Source organism: Rhinolophus sinicus, linkage group LG09 (assembly GCF_036562045.2).
Source record: "Rhinolophus sinicus isolate RSC01 linkage group LG09, ASM3656204v1, whole genome shotgun sequence".
Classification (NCBI taxonomy): Eukaryota; Metazoa; Chordata; class Mammalia; order Chiroptera; family Rhinolophidae; genus Rhinolophus; species Rhinolophus sinicus.
Window position 1 is genome coordinate 23,722,247 of NC_133758.1, and position 13,960 is coordinate 23,736,206.

Here is a 13,960-nt window from a genome sequence, read left to right on the forward strand (position 1 = left end):
GAGAAACAGAGCCAGCAGGATATATATATATATATATATATATATATATATATATATATATGCACACATATGTATGTATGTATAGATAGATAGATAGATAGAGCTTTATTGCAAAGATTTGGGTAGAGACATTTAAAATTTATAGTGCAGGCCATCAGGAAGGAAAGGCTAAGATACTTGGGTGTATGTAAGGGGAAACGACTGTCCACAGCTTAATTCCTTCTTCAGGGAAGCCTCAGCTCTGCTCTTAAGGTATTTAAACTGACTGAATCAGGCCCTTCAGATTATCTGGTATAATCTCCCTAACTTAAAGTCAGTCTAGAATGGACTTTAATCACATATACACAATACATTCCCTGCGATACCTTGATTAGTGTTTGACTGAATAACTGGGGATTGTAGCCTAACAAAGTTGACATAAAAACTAAACATCAAAGTCCATAAGTCAGCACCCATGCACATCTCCTTAAACCACATTTAATCTCCTAATAATGACAATAACAAATCTATCTTTCCACCTAACATGATGCAACTATCCTGCATGCCACCAAACAATGCTCTTATCTTCCCCCAGTAGGGAATGCAGTCCTTGGGGGATGCTCGTTCTCTTCTCAATCCCGTAATTGAAACACTGTGTTATAAAGTGAGCTGTTATTAAAACATCTTATGCTATCTGATAAAGGCATGCAAGGAAGAACACAAAAATACTTTGTATGTATTATATATGCAAACATATTTATGGCAAAATAAGGATGACATACTCATAAATATTACAGTTCTCATTTCCGCAACTGGTCATGTGGTTTTAACATATTTTTAGCTGTTTTCTTCCACTACCCATTCTATATTCCCTTTGCACTCAGCAGACACCTCAGTAGATGGTGGTCGTAGTTTTCCATTGATTTTTAATCATAGGACATAGCAGTACTAAAGGCTGCTTTAAGGAATCTCCTTGTATTCTAGCCATAGTCTTCCTTACTTTTGTTTTATAGTAGAAAGCAAATTTCCCCTTGCTAATCAGGATTAATCACCCAGCAAGAAAAGGATACCCCTTCTTTGCCTTTTGAGGCAAAGGGAGTCTGAAGAGGTTGGCTGGTATACCTATTGGTTTTCATATTGTTGATGTCTGCATCTGTGCAACAATTGCAGAGGTGAGTTGTAGAGGGAAACACTGGTATGCAAAGCTGAAAGTCTATTATCTGGGTCTTCGCACAAAAAGTTTACTAACAGACAATAGTGGAAAAATCATTTTTGCTCTATTGAGTTAAAACAACTTTGAACTTGGGATCCTATTCCCAACAAAGATCCAAAGATCATTCACCTATTGGATCAAAAAAAAAAAGTTTTGAATATGCAAAAAATGAGAGACTCTATTAATCAAGTGCCCATAAGAAGAAATGACCTGAGGAAGAGCATTAAGCACCAAATGAATCAAAGCTGGAAGCTCAATGTAGGGAAAGAATTAGATGAGTGGGAAATCATAGATAAAGAGCTTTGCAATAAATATAGTTACATCTAAACTGATTTTGAGAGATTATTATGTATGATGTAATTAGTAAATATGGATTTATGAAATAGAAAAGGCATACTGCAAGGGAAAATATAGTAATGATATGGTTATGTAAAAGTAGTAAAATATTTCAGTAAAATCTGGGAGTTATAGAATATCTGGGAGAGGAGCGTGGGGAATAATATAATTCTAAACTTTCCTGTAATGATGAGAGCCATGACAGGGAAAAAAAAAAACAACAACAACAACAAAAACATTTGTTATATGTAATAATAGATAAATGAGTATGCTTTGTAATGCAGGGAAAGCAAGGAGAAAAACTATAGGAATTGAAAGCCAATCAGTCAAATTTCTGACTTAATGGAATGAGTACAATGAATAAGTTAAATAAGTACTTAAATAACTCATCAAATAAGTTAACATGAGGAAAAGTAAAATGAGGACATCGTAAAGTAAACATTAAATAGTGTAGTATCAGTTTATAATCTACCTGCAATAGGCAGAAACCCTAGACTGAATAAAATGTAAATGTTTGGCTATAGATTGATTGCAAGAACACTTTAAACAAAGTAATAAAAAAGTTTGAAAACAGAGATGGAAAAAAGATACTAGGCAAATGCAAACAAAACAAAGCAGGAGTATTAAACTTAATACCAGAGAAAGTGAGATTTAAGGTTAAAAGTACTGAAGAGGATACTGAAGGACATTACAAAAAGATAAAAGGAACAATTTATGAAGAAGATATAAAAGTCATAAAGTTGCATGCACCAGGAAGATAGCAGCTAAATATATAAAGCAAAATATTAGAAATGCACATTGACCTTGATAAAAATGCAATTATGGGAGAAGATTTTATTACTCTATATTCAAGAATTGCACAGATATAATAGACAAGAAATAAGTGAGGGCACAGAGGCATAGAATAATACAGTCAATAAACTAGATTTTATGTGTGAGAATACACAGATATACAATATGTACATCATTGCATCCTACAAGAAAAGACATTTTCTTATATTCAGGTCATATTTACAGTAATTCACATACTGTCCATAAATAAACTTAAAACATTTTCAAAAAGAGAAATTTTATAGTTTACAATTTCTGATTATAATCTAGTATAATTTTAATACAGAAATATCCTTCTAATATTGCCATTTTAGAAATTAAGGATTGTCTTTGTGAAAAATTCTTGGGGTCAAAGAAAAGTCAAAACTGAAATTTAAAACAGTCCAAAAATAAAGAAAAGACAAATAAGCACTTCCATGTTGGTTGTGATTATATAGATAAAAGTATCATAGGGCCCAGAGTCAAATTGCTTTAATAATAATCTCCTATAACAAGGAATCCTGAGTTGGGACATTTCAAGGGTTACTTCTGCTGCTCCAGTACATCATCAGAGCCCTGTGTTTCTTCCAGTTGATCTGCCATGCCATTTTCAGGTACTGGACTTGTCTGCAGTGCTCTGTCCCTCATGTTTTCAAGACAGCCAATGCATTTCCAGGTTTCTTAAATGTGCCAGCATCCTTTGGATTAAGAGACTATTTCTTTCATTTTGTCACTTTGTAAGAACAAATAAACCTTTCTCCAGAGTCCCCCAGTAGACATCCATTCCCATCTCTTTGCCCAGAATTTGTCACATGACCAAGTACAAACCAATTACAGGTAAAGTGAATTTGATCCGTAGTTTGCCAACATTCATTAAGATTACTTGACCGGGTTAAATGGGGAGAAGGGAGGAACATGTGTTTCATAGGTACCCAAAAATATCTGCTAAAGCTTCTTAACACAACGAATGGGAAAGATGTAAATCTGCTATGAAAACTTTAATTTTAAAGGTAGTCAATAAATCCATTCTAAGTATTTTGAAAGAATACAATATGTAAATCAAAAGGCAGCATGAAGATCATAAAAATAATAGAAGATAAAAGTTAATGAGACAAAAAAAAAAAAATATATGGGAGGATACCAGGACACATTTGAATGCTGGAAAAATTTAATCGGAAGGGAAAAATTGAAAACATAGGGATGACAAGTAAATATTGAAATAAATAAATTTTAAAAGAGGTATCAAAATCTTAAAAAAAAAAAAAAAAGTTAATGAGACATGAAACAAAGAAAACAAAATGAAAGTTTAATACTACCCAAAAGTTTTTCTCAAATCAAAGTTTCACAGCTGAATTCTAACCATTGAAGAACAGAAAATTCCAACATTATGTAAATTATCCTACACCATGAGTGGAATAGCAAAACTTACTAAAAGTAGTATATAAAAAAGAAATGTATAGATCAATATTACTTAAGACTATCTATATGAGTACAGGTAAAACTCCAACTAAAAACAGACAAGTAGAATCCAGACAGGTATCAAAGAATCATACACTTGAAAAAGATAGGATTCATTCCTGGACTGAGCCTGTGTCTAGAAGGCTAGTAATATAATCAGCAGATAAAAAGTTATGATCATATTAATAGTTATTAAATAAAAGTCACCCAGTAATCCAAAAACAAAACCCACCTCCCTAATGTATTCATGAGACATATCTAAAAGTGATTATAATAATATAAAAATAAAGTGATGGGGAAACTTATACAAGGCAATACTATAACAAATAAATAGAAATTTTAAAAAATTAACAATTAGAATTCACATAAAAAAGCATTAATTAAGACAAAAAGCATTTTATAAAACCTAAAGTTGTTGTTACCACTAGCAACATACACAAAGCAAAAACTACATGAAATATAGGGAGAAATAGAAGAGAAATAGAAACACAGGGAGATTTTCATTGTAGTCTGAAATTTTATTTCACAGCTCTCACTCCATGACAGAGCACATATATAAAAAACTAATAAAGGTAAATATTAATAGTTAATATGATAAATTTTTATTATATAAATAGTTTTATATATTGTATCATAAGTAAATAACTCATTATATATGTTTATTGTATGTAAAGAATTACATGTAATAAATATATATGTATACTATTGTGTACAACAACGTCTATGTCCTGGAAATAAAGGCAATGACTTTTCCCCCAAATTTCATGAACATCATAAAAATTGAATATACGTATTATGCCACAAGGAAAACATCAGTAAATTTTAGAAATTAGGAATATTAAAAATGTTTTCTAGTCAAACTGATAAAATTGAAATTAATAGAAGCAAAAAGCAACAGGACCCTCAACCATAAATCAATAAATTGTGTATACAAAAATAACAAATATTCAACTCTTAGAGCAAAGTGACACTAGAAACTGGTTTTTTTGTTTTGTTTTGTTTTGTTTTTAACTCCTAGAAAATTATTGAACGAAAAGTTAAATATTGTGTGTATGGAATGCTGCTTTGAAAATGCTCTGGAAAAAATATAATTTGGTAGTTAAAAAACGGAAAATAGTGTAAATGATAATAAAATAAATAAATAAGACTAGTAGGTAACCTATTCAAGAAACAAGGTAGAAAATTTTCAAGTGCAGAAATAAAAAGAGGAACATACAAATAGAAACTAAGATCATTTTAAAATACCATGAACAAAGCCTTATGTTCAATTGTAAGCAAATAAATTTGAAAACCAACCTGGATAAAATGGATAACAGTCTAGGAAAATATAATGTACCACGTCAACTACCAACTCCCCCAAAAGCCCCAGCCCCCCCCTCCCCCAATAACCTGTTGATTAAGCAAAGCTAAGTTCATCAAACAATTGAAGACAGGGAGAAGACAACCTTGACCATGTCTTAGTAGTATCTCAAAATGGGGAGGTCCAGGGCCAATAAGCTCAAGGTTTTGTAGTGTGTGATCAAGTGGTTTAAGATGGGCCTATCAAGGTGGGTAGCTGGTTGGGACTGGGCAAATTTTATAACAATGTACTAGGATTGTTGAGTATGATGAGAGTATAGAAACAAGTCTTGATAAGTAAATTGCTGTTTGTTAAGCAAGCTGCTTGCCTAGGTAAACACCCATTGTTTATCAGAGTAGCTATTTGCCAAGATAAATAAATTGGGTAATATGGTTTTCAGGAATTTCCTGAAGCTAATAATGAGATTATTAATTGATTTATATAGCCTTATCTTCCCGGGCAAGAATTTTCTTGAACCAGTAGTAAAGTTCGGTTGACAGAGGTAGTCTTGATTCTCAGTCCTGGTTATTAAGCTATGTGGAAGGAAGTTGTTAGCCAAAACTACCCAGAAGAGAGACAAATTCTTACCAGACTCCTTTAAAATTATGAGAAAATTATGAGAAATTATGAGGAAAAAATTGTATCTTCCATTGGTTTCACATTTAAAGAATGGGTACGGGTTAATTAATGTTATGCAAAATGTTTCAGACCACAGGGAAAAAAGTAAACTTCTCAATTTCTTTTTATGAAGCAAGTATAACATTAATACGAAAACCTTACAACTACAAAAGTTCCACACACCAACCTTACTTATGTATTTGTGCAAAAATCTTAAGTACAGTATTGAAAAACAGAATTCAGGAAAACATTAAAAATGATGATTAAGTGGAATTTATTTTAAGAATATGACAATGATTCAATATTGGTAAGTCTGTCAATATAACTTACCTTACTAATAGTTTAAAGAGAAAAAAATATATGAGCATGTCCAGAGATACTAAAAAAGCATTTGACTTCAAAAATTCCTATGAAAATCTTCAATAACATAGCAAGGGATGAATACTATCTTAATATATTCTCCTCCTCAAAGCTAGCATTATGTTCATGGGAAAATATTGGGGTTTATTAAAATATTAAATATATCAGCACCCTATAATACAGCTATTCCACTCCTAATTATTTTCCCAAGAGAAATGAAAGCATATGGCCACACAAAGACTTGTGCAAAAATGTTCATAGCAGCTTTATTTGTAATAGCCCAAAACTGGATCAACCCAGCTGCTGATTAGATAAAGAAATTCTAGTACATCCTTATAATGGAATACAACCCAGCAATAGGAATGAACTATTGATACATACAAAAATGTGGATGAAAAAATAATTATGCTTACTGAAACAAGCCAGACAAAAATAAATTAGTGTGTACCATATAATTCCATCTACATAAAACTCCAGAAAGTAAAAATTAATCTATAATACCAAAAAAGCAGTTCAGTGGGTTTGTTCGTTTGTTTTAGCATGGACACTGTTAGGTTTCTTCCAGGGTGAGTGGGTCTCATGGAGGAGTAAGGAGAACGGCTGAGGTCACCTGGTGACAAGCTGTCAAGGAATGGCTGAAAATTCTACAGTGCCCTGTAGGGCTTGAGTCTCTGGTTGGTTGGGCAGCTTCAGCTTCTGCTCCAGCCCAAGGGGTCAAGGCAGGCAGTCACTGGAGTGGCAGTTTTCATAATTTGCAGTGCTTGTTCATGGGCATCAAGCAGGCTTGATTCTCACACACGAAGGTGGGGGCCCCGTCTTGCAGCCCTTACAGGGTACTCAGGAAGGGCAGCTGGCAGGGCAGGAAGCTCAAGGAGTCCCTGTCCACCAGAACCAGAACCTTCTTAGGGATGCAGATGGAATGGACACCCTGGTCCATAACCTTGGAGGGGTGGGAAGGATGGATTACAAAGGGCACTCAAAACCTTTGTGGGACATGAATATTTTCAGTAACTTGATTGTGGCGATGGTTTCACAGATGTACACATAGGTCAAAAGTTATCAAATTGTACGTTTTAATTATATGCAAACTGTGTCAATGATACCCCAATAAAACTATTTTAAACTTTTAAGGTTAAATAGCTATAAATGGCTGGTGGCTGCCATATTTGACAGTTTAGCTCTACACTGATGTACAGTTAACCTTTGAACAACATGAGGTTGAACTGCACAAATCCCCTTATATGTGGATTTTTTTCAATAAATACTATAATTGTATTTTCTATGATATTCTTAATAACACTTTTTCTCTAGCTTACTTTATTATAAGAATGCAGTATATAATGTAACATACAAAATATGTATTAATTTACTGTTTATGTTATTGGTCAGGCTTCGGGTCAGTAATAGGCTATTAGTAATGAAGTTTTGGGAGCATCAAAAGTTATATTCGTAAGTGGAGTTTTGACTGTGAGGCTGTCAGTATCCCTAATCCCCTGGGTTGTTCAAGGGTCAAGTGCATTTGCAAAATAAGTGTAAATAGGAAACATAGATAACAGGTCAGTATAAAAATAAAATGACTATATTTTGCTTTAATGAGATCTCTTTTAAAGGCTTACTTTCCCTTCTATAGATCTCTATTTATGTACATATAAATGTTTTAAAGAAGGACTAGAATAGTTTATTTTTCTGCTACTTGCCTGCAAGAGGCTTATCATCTAATCATGGAAATATGAAACTATCAGGTAACAGCTTGAATGAATATACGGGCAAATGACCAATGAAGAGGGATTACTATTTCCATTACACAGAAAAGTGCTAAGCAAGTTCAGAGGGTCCTAAGTGGAGTTTGAAATGATCTGAAAACATTCTGTAAATGTGTTGAGATATAACTAGATTTGGAACAAGAATGATAACAGCAGTCAAAGGTGGACAGGATGGCATGCAGAATATTTAGAGACAAGAAAACTGGTCCTTAGCTTTGTCTGATAACTACCTCCCCTCCCCTCCCCTCCCCTCCCCTCCCCTCCCCTCCCCTCCCCTCCCCTCCCCTCCCCTCTTCTCTCCTTTCCTCTCCTCTTTTCTCCTGTCGTCTGTCAAATAACTCTGCCTCTTTTATATACTGTTATAAAAAGAACACAATATTAGAAGATAGAATACTTTTGTTCAAATGTCCTTTCCATCACTTCTTAGCTGTGGGAAAGTAGCAATCTCTTTACACCTCAGTTTCTAAGGTGGAAAATATATGTACGTAGTAACATCTGCCCTACTTATTTTATAGTTCTGCTGTGAATATGAAGTGAGATCATGAATACAAAAGTGCTTTGAAAATTGTCAAGTGCTTTACAAGAGGAAGGGATTATTCTTTGCTTTTATAGAAGTAAAGGTTTTATTTCTAAAAGCACTTAGAACAATTTGAATATTTACATAATAGCAAGAAGGTGCACTTTTGGCAGTGAGAAACCAGGAAACCTTGATTTCTACTTCTAAATTCCTTTATATCACCCACAGCAGCTCCCTGACTGTCCTGCACAAAGTGAGTTACTAAGTAATTTTTGATTACATAGTATGAGTCCGCGTCTGATTACTAAATGCCTTACTTATGAAACACTTTTCCTAAATTATCTTACACAGTTAAGAATCTCTTCGTGTGAATATGTTAACTCCTAAATTTGGTGGGAAACTCTTGAATAATATAGGAACCAGGATATATATATATATATATATATATATATATATATATATATAAAGAGTACTGCACAAATTCTATCAAATAGCAAACCTTTGATAAATTAATTCTGCAGGTTTAATAAATGAGTTTTCCAACACCTAGATGAGACTAATGGGGGATAAGGTGTTTGCTGAGCATTCTAATATTTAAATTCAGCCCTAATATTTAAATTCAAACAAATATTCAAAATAGACTGTTACCATTGCAGTGTTATTAAAAAGAACAATACCAACGGCTTTCTGAAGGATGAGCTCCTACATTTCCCGCCACACAGTTCTTTGTAGACAAAAACTACAGTTACCAGGAGTGACTTCCTATTCCCTTAAAAAACAAACTTTAAAAGCGCGTGATTTGCCTCTGGGAGAAAGGCACATAGTTAGAAAATGTACTACAATAGATACAATTTTAAAATATAGAAAAAGGGTATTCTACACCTTCTGATGAACGTGTGATTCTGTTTCTATTTTCTCTTCATAATCTACAGGCTAAGGTATGTTCTCCAAGTTGCATATGCAGTAGTATCCTAGAGTTTACGTTGCAGGACTCAAGACCAGGTATGAGTAAGCAGGAGCTTGAATTCCTGCCTTCTCCGTCCCAACTGTGAACTGAAGATGGTGTCTGTAATGGAATCTAGGGCATGTGCCTTTCGTTTCTCAGCACTAACCATTTCATGACCCGTATTCATCACACTATTCAAAATGAGACATTTAATTAAGTGTGCTCGGATTTTAATACTCCCCTTGATTGGCTATAAACCCAGGAACGCATGCAGATCGTATTGTACTCTTCTTCGTTATCTTTTGCGCCATACATTACTTTTCATGTGAAGCCATAACTGTGTGCTCCATTATGAGCTCTTCTGATGGAAATTCAGGCTTTCTCATTCCACATCCACAGCAGGATGCTTGCTACAATCAGATGAGCACACTAGATTTCTGACATCCTCGTTAACATTGCTCATGACATTTTGTAGTTCTGGAACTCCTTGACAATACTGAATATAAATTCCAGAGCTGCGTTTCTGTACCTAAGTCTATTGTTTTATCTAAAGCACTTTCATCTTCTTAAATTCAGTTTCTAAACACTCCATTTATTTACTGCTAGAGTAATTTTCATTCTCTGGGAAAGACCACTGCTGCCCTGCTCTGTCTTAACTGCATAGGACTGTTTGGATAATCTTTGCTCCAGATTATCAGTCTGGAGTGTTGAGTGACAGAGGGGCCATCACTCAACACATACGAGAGATTGTGGCCATCACTGTGAAGGTGGGAGTGTTCTCCTTTCAATGTGTGTGGTGATTTGATTTGGCACAACACAAAGGGACTGTGTTTATATTTGTAAATGCCAGTTTTACCTCCTCATGTATACACACTGTTAAGATTATTTTCTTCATAATAAGGACGATGAACACTGGCTCAAAAGAACAGTGGTTTTGGAGTCATAGAGTTGTCTGTTTGAATCCTAGCTCTGGCACTTGCTACCTGTGTGATCTCAACAAATTGTGTTACACTTTTCGGAACTCCGTGTCATCATCTATAAACAGGGAATAATAGTACCTATGTCAAAGGGCTTTCATGAGGATTCTACATGTGTTGTTTATGTATGTTATATGTGTAAATGTGGTTCTTCCATTATTATGCCTTTCTTCATCACCCCAGTTTACCACTACTAACTATTAGGCAGTGCTGTTTCTATGTGTAATAGCTTTCAATGTATTTGGTTAAATGGTTAAATGGCACGTGGATAACCCTTGGCTCTCAATCTGATAAACACTCATGATGGATCTCTGGTCTGACATAAAGCTCAGTGTAAGGTGCAATGATATCTAGATACTAGAAAAACACAATATTGGAAATCATACGATATTTTTTCCTTCTCCAGCAGCCCTCGGGTCTTATTAAATTATTGAGTCAGTAGTTCACTTTGCTCTTTTTGACATAGCTTACTTACTTTATGAAACAAAATTATAGAATCCCTTGAAAAAAGTAGATTGCCACATCCTGGTTTCAGGGGCACACGAGCCTAAAGTGAATTAAGGTTGGGACAGGTTAGGGGAAAGCTCTTAGTTTTGTGTTTTTCGCTCTCCCACATTGCCTGGGAGTTCCAAGGCCTGCACTTGAGTCACTACGAAGCAGAAGCAGAGAGAGGAGCACCTCTCTGTGTCAGCCAGGGACAGTGGGTATAATGTTGGTAGAGAAGTAGCCTCCATCTGGGACTGTAAGCAGGCAGCATGTGTAAGAAGACCCACAAACCCTTGAGTATACCTCCCTCCACCCACATATTCCCAAGCTATGGATGATGTAAACAAGAAGCAGCTATTAGGAAATCTTAGTCCCTGGAGCAGGGGGGTAAAAGGAGTTCTCTGTTGGGAGCTTGAAGCTGAAAAATAATGAATGTCAACTATAATTATTGACATATATTGTACATATATATGTGTGTGTGTGTGTGTGTGTGTGTGTGTGTGTGTGTGTGTACAAGAAGCAGAGTACAGCATTAGAATAGAGACAGTGGAAACGTAATGGCTGTGTGCGATGTCAGAGGGGTAGTGGCTTAGGGGGGGTTGTCACTGTGTGAGGGATATAAATGATAAATGTATAACTATTACATTGTTATGTCCACCTGAAACTAATAAAAAAATGTTAAAATAAATAAATGAAATAAAAATGATTTCAGTTGATCTCAGATTGTAATACCAGAGTATCCTCACCATGAAACACATTTCACTCCATTCCTACCTTCCCAAAGCCAACAAAGGACCTCAAGGAAGGCTCTGGGGCTTCATACCTGTCCTAACACTTATTAACAAAGTCCCAGATATTCCAGAGGAATATGAGCTGACATAAAACCAACCACAAACACAACAGACACATAAGTAGCATCCCTGTGATATGTATACATATATATGAAGTCAAGAAATGGAACAACTTATACCAAGTGAAGACAAATTAAAAACTATTTTAAGTTAGCATAACAAACATCCTTAATGAAGTCAAAGCAATATTTGGTATAAAAAATTTAAGAGAAAATAAAGAATTCAATAGTTTAATTGAATAGCACTATGTATAAAGTTGGAGAATAAATTAATATATTTAAATATAAGATCAAGGGGTACGTCAAGATATGAAGAATGCATAAAAAACTAAAATTATAAAAGAAAAAATACAGAAGACAGAAATGGGAATGTATATTTGTAAAATATGTTTCACAGAAAGTAAGGGGAAAATTCATTTGATAAAGGGGAAAAATTGAAGATGAAAATCATCAATAATATTTTAAGAATTAAAGATTTAAAAAAAGTTAAACCGAAATTGTCCAATGTTACCAAACAGGAGATATAAAGGAAACACAGGAATATTAACTTGGAAATATTTTATTGAAATATAAGAATATCAAAGATGAAGAGAGAATTCAAAAAGTTTCTGAAGTAAATGAGTCAAGTGCAAGGAACAAGTTATCAGATTGATGATGAACTTCTAACTAGCAACACAAAAACCAAGAATATGCTTGAGTAACGTGTTCAAAATGTTAAGAGAAATATAGTCATCTCAATGTAGAAGTTTATATCTAACTAAAGTCTTATTTAAATATGAAGGTGAAATAAAGGAATTTTAAGCTCTTCCAGGCTTTACACATGACCTCATGTACAAAACCACAGGTTTTCCAGTCTTCAGGTAAATTGAGATTCTCTGTGAAAACACTTGTGGAGAAATAGTCAAGCAAGAAGACAACTAAATCCTGGAGCATACACCCAAACCACATATAAAAAATGAGTAAGTAATCACAACAACTAGAAATGCGTTTTTAAGCATTAGCAAATAATCTCTTTGAGAGAATATATTTCCAAAATTAAAAAAAAAAATCAATCCTATCACGAGATTTTCCTGATAGACAAGGATGTATTTGACTTAAAGAAAAGTCCCAGCTGGACGAACTTCATTTTTGTACGAAATTGAACTACAGAATCCAAGCTGAGTTTAGCCAAGTGAACAGAATTTCATATTCTAAATAAGTGTACCCTCTGCTGTCATCGTCTTTGTGGGTTTGCAGTTAGGCCTGTAGTGCTTGCCTTCAAAGCAAGTTCAGAGGCAATAAGCAATCACGGTCACAACAATCGTAAAAATAACGTGATTAATGCTTTCCGTCCTTACTCTGGACCCAAAATAGCATCACCTAACATGCTCCTTCATCTACCTCTGGATTCATATTTGTTTATTATTTCCCAAAATCAAATTTATCATCAATTGACATAAACCTTCATCGCTGAGGATATCAAAACGGTTTATACAGCAACACTGAGCAAACCGTGACGGTGCGAGTGTACACAAAAGCCACATCAGTCTTTTCCACCTCTGAGTCATATTCATTCATGGCTCTCAGCCTTCTCAACCTTGAGGCTTCAGATGATTCCTTCTCTTATCCCTAGCCTGTGTATTCTGGCTTTTCTTTTCAGCGTCCAGTCTTCTGTTCCTGCCACATGGCAACTCCCTCACAAACTGATTCACATCAGTTATACATGACAGCAGTTGACAATGCCATGTACCTTTTTTACGACAATGATCATTAACATTAGGAAATTCAAATCTAATTGTGACAGGCACAGTAGTTTTACTCCTGTAGCCAGGGGGAAGGGTGAGCAATATTTCAGCAGGGACATAGAGTGTTTCTTGTAGTCTATGATCTCTTCACACACAGTTGAATCAAAGGTTGGCTCAGGATTCATTTGTTTCTCCTTTCACAAACACAATCATTATGGCTAGTGAGAAGCTGGAATTTTTGTCCATCTGTGATCGATCTCAGTAGCTTGAGGGGATGAAAATCTAACACATGGTTATACAAACATTAGACCTGACATATAAGCAAGAGCGTCAGACACTCATTTACCAAAATGGATTGAGCAGAAAATCCAAACACATTTAACACACATGAATGGGTAAATTTCTAAGAATCCAGGTCATTCTAAGCAATGGGTTCCTGAACTCTTCAATAGCACAGGTCCCCAAAATAGGAACTTGTGTAATCCTTCTAATATTCACCTCCCAAATATCACCTGAACAACCTGTTGTTAAGATAAAGTTGAATTCATTGCTGACAAAGGTCAGGGTTAACTACTACCTTAAAA